This window comes from Macrobrachium nipponense, chromosome 5, assembly GCF_015104395.2.
Source record: "Macrobrachium nipponense isolate FS-2020 chromosome 5, ASM1510439v2, whole genome shotgun sequence".
Classification (NCBI taxonomy): domain Eukaryota; kingdom Metazoa; phylum Arthropoda; class Malacostraca; order Decapoda; family Palaemonidae; genus Macrobrachium; species Macrobrachium nipponense.
The window spans coordinates 65,806,025-65,810,211 of NC_061107.1; the positions used below are offsets into that span (position 1 = coordinate 65,806,025).

Consider the following 4,187-nt stretch of genomic DNA (forward strand, 5'->3'; position numbering starts at 1 on the left):
ATGCCAGCTTTGGAATTTCAAACATGACGTCATTGGGGTGGCGAATTTATCTTTGGGGGCTGTCTCATTCTCTCGCTGGCGGTCTGGGCAACATCGTGCCATGGCTAGCAGCAAAGGGCGCGGACAAGGGAGTGAGTCCTGTCCCTGGCGTGTTACAGGACGCGTCCTAAGGGGCACCAGGAATGCCCATGCTGCCATCCAGACCACCAGTAAGAGAAGGAGAACTGTCAACAATGCTCCAAGAAAATATTGAGAAGAAAAAAGCAGGGCTGAACGGGGTTTCCCTCTAATCTGGCATAAGAAACGCAAAGCGACTGCTATCCCTGGGAAAATCATTTTCAAGTCAGTTGAAGCACTTTCAAACTACTTACAAAAAAAAAAAAAAAAAAAGAGTTTGGGTTATTGTCTTGCCGCAAAAAATCTTGAAAGTACTCATCGACAGCCACTTCAAAATGGGTTTCTCGTTCAATTTGACACCAAAGACTACGGCAAACTTCAGCGTTTGAAATCAAGGCAGGTTAGTTGATTATGTTATAACGAGATAAGATAAAAAAAAAAATCTATCTTTTTAAACTAGTATTTTTTAAAATGCGGTAAAAAGTGAAAAGCAAATACTTTGAGAAACGCCAGGAGTTTCTTACAATTAACCATGTCCACAAAAATAAATGTTTAAGCGCCAAAAATGGAAGGAAATGCTACAAGAAATATACGTTTTTATTTCTTAAAGCATTTCCTTCCATGTTTGCCGCCCACGCTTTTATTTTTGTGGACATGATTAACTGCAAAAAATTCTGGTGTCTCAAACAATTTATTTTTCACTTCTTAGTGCATTTTAATAAAAGCTTGTTTTAAAGAAATATGTATTTTCTTATACTTTTTAATATTGATGCAAACTGAACCAGTCTATAATTGTAGCTGACGAAATTGATATTATATTCTGTCGAGCTAAAGAAGGTTTGAAAAATCCGTAGAGTTATTTACCGAGTCAAAGAAGTTGCGAAAAATCCTGAGATACTGGGAAAGGTCACGCGCTCTGGGGCAGAGTGAGGGGACAATCTTTTAAGCATCAAGAGCAACTTATTGTTTGTTTTCGTTATCATTTCTAAATAGCAGATTAATATAGTTTAAATTGCCATTATGTTATAACTAGACCTTTTGAGAATCAAACACTATAAATTTAGGATTAATATGGATTTTGATAGCAAATGTCATTTTTGTGTTGAGGCAAACTTGTAGATGTAATAGAGGAACACATTTCTTATTAAGTTTCTATTTTATATTTTCTTAAGAGGCCTCAGAAAGAAGTACAGTAAGTTCATGCTGCATGAAAATGTAATTATAGATATCAGAACACATAGTCAATGAGCTATGATCTTATTTGGCTAAAAATATTTTCTATATATATATATATATATATATATATACTATATATATATATATATATATATATAGCATATAAATATATATATATATATATATATATATATATATATATATAGAAAATATTTTTAGCCAAATAAGATCATAGCTACGTTGACTATGTGTTTTTCTGATATCTATAATTACATTTTCATGCAGCATGAACTTACTGTACTTCTTTCTGAGGTCTCTAATATAATATATATATATTATATATATATATATATATACTATATATATATATATATATATTATATATATATCTAATAAAAGGAGCCCATAAAAACACCAAAATGTAGAGAGAAAAGTACTATATTTCAGAGACTGCTGTCTCTCTCTTCAGGTATATGAATGAGAAAAGTTTACAGAAAAGGTGGTATTTATACCAAGAGATTCGTCCACAAGTAAGCCAAATCCCTGATTAACGTCCAACAAAAGACATCGCCCAAAGACTCTGGGGTATATGAGATCCCATGCCAGGACTGTGACCAATCTTACATCGGATTTACAGGTAAATCACTTCCCCAGAGATTAATACAACACAAACGGTCAGTTAGGTATGGACAACAGAACGTCGGCTATTTTTCAATCCATCATAAATAAATGAACATAAACCATAGAACTAAATTGGAATATGTCACGTGTAATTTATAGCAGCAACTGCCGGTACAAGAGTCAAATGATGGAATCGGCCTTAATAAAAGAGAAGCAGGTAATGAACATCTCAAAAGGGAATTGGACATCGGACATCGTCGACGCAGTGTTCATTCAACCAACGCTTAAGAAGATTAAAGGAAGATTATCAGCGGGGGTGACCTAAATTGGCTTACTTGTGGACGAATCTCTTGGTATAAATACCACCTTTTTCTGTAAACTTTTCTCATTCATATACCTGAAGAGAGAGACAGCAGTCTCTGAAATATAGTACTTTGCTCTCTACATTTTTGGTGTTTTTATGGGCTCCTTTTATTAGATGGAATTCTGTTGTTACAGAACACTTTTACCAGTCAATATATATATATATATATATATATATATATATATATATATACCTATATATATATATATATATATATATATATATCTGTGGATGTGTATGTACACTCAACGAGTAAAAAATGAATAATTTCACATTTCTTTTCGGTGGTATGTTAAGTGTTGGGCATTTTTGTTTATAAGCGCCCTCACAGTTTAGTAAAATAGTATTATTTATAAATGTTTAATTAGGAAACGTACTGCTTTTTACTAATAATACTACTTAAAAGATTCTCGTTTGTTACATGAATAACTTCTCTTAAGTTGGAAACCAAAAATCAAAACGGGATCCGATAATAAGATCATTTTTCTACGGAACTAATTACATTCTAAGGACAAAATATAGCTTTCATCAAATCAATTTAACAGCAGTTTTTTTTATAATATACACAATCGCTGAGGCCACCTGCAGTTGACAAACGATTATTGTTGTTGTTACTAGTGTAAGTGTTATTGCAGTTGTTCTTACCTGATGGAGGAGGCAGAAGATTGAGGGTGTTGTTCCCGCCCGTCGCCCACTCACAGAGGGAGCACTGGTCGTGCTCCAAGTCTTGTTCCTTGTCTTCCTCTTTATCCTCACTAGATTCCAACTTCTTCCTCTTCCTCCCCTCCTCCTGGAGCCTTCCAATAGCTCCCTGGAGGAAGGGAGGGACTGGAGGAGGAGGCAATGTGAGGATGAAATCTGGAGGGGGAGGGAGGGCGGAGAACTCCTCGCACTCTAACGTGTCTGTACACGTGTAGTTGACGTCGTAAAGCTCATCGTAATAAAGGTCGTCGTATGTGAAACCTCCGTTGAAGCTGTTGGTCAGGACGACTTCCTCCACCCATCCCACCACACGACTTCGTCCTCCTCCCAAGGTTCGATGGGGTCGTCCATCCCGTCGTAGAAGTCCAAGAAGGTGCTCCCTCCTTGTGAATGTGATGGGTGGTAGTGGCCGTGGTGGGCAAAAGGATGGTCGTAGTAATGCGGACGAGGTGGAGGAGGCGTGGGCGGCCTCGGAGTCCGGTCTCCTGGGAAGAGAGAGGACGCCCAACACCCCCCCTGAAGGCCCCCGGAGAGCACCAGAAGGAGGAGGAGAGGACGACTCATCTCCTGAAAACGAAAGAAAACCCAATAGGGTAATTTGCTTGCCAGGAAATGGATTACATGTTTGTCCTATTAATAATCTGCAAAATGAACTAGGGTTAAAATTCGTTTCCTTAAAACAAGCAAAACATAAAATAAACATATGACTACTGTTACTCTAAGTCTATTCGCTTTTTATCAGAATGCCTACCAAATCATCTACTCTAATACTGTCAAATCTCTTCAGTGCCTAAATATTTGCCGTAGAAAACTATTATACGACGCTTCTTGCCAACGTAGACTTGTCCCTCGGTGCTTTTTTGGGATTTTACGTAGGAAGTAACGCTCACGGGTTCTAACCTTTGCGGCGTGTTTATAAACGACCTCAGAAACCCTTGGGGGACATTGTCTAGGAAAGATCCCTCTATTGGATGATAAACATGAACTATAACAGCTTCCACACTGAATCTTTTAGTCAAGACATCAAATGCAAAATGATCCTTCTGCACATTAATCGCCTCACCAACGGCAATTTAACATCCGTTGGGATTGGCGCAAACGCTTGCGATATGAAGGCACATCTCACATTTTTTGTAGATAACACTGCACCTGCGTACGACCTGTAACATCCGACCCACATCCTACTGGACATGAATCTGTTACGGAG

General features: G+C 37.6%; 1 protein-coding gene across 1 annotated transcript in view; it reads right to left on the reverse strand.

The window, feature by feature from the left end:
* LOC135215385 (uncharacterized) overlaps positions 1-3,270 on the reverse strand; it is a 624,294-nt gene extending 621,024 nt beyond the window's left edge. Inside the window, exon 1 of the mRNA XM_064249965.1 lies at positions 2,924-3,270. The gene's annotated coding sequence lies outside the window, so the exon portion shown is untranslated. The remainder of the gene's footprint in view (positions 1-2,923) is intronic.
* Between the last annotated feature and the right edge of the window lie 917 nt (positions 3,271-4,187).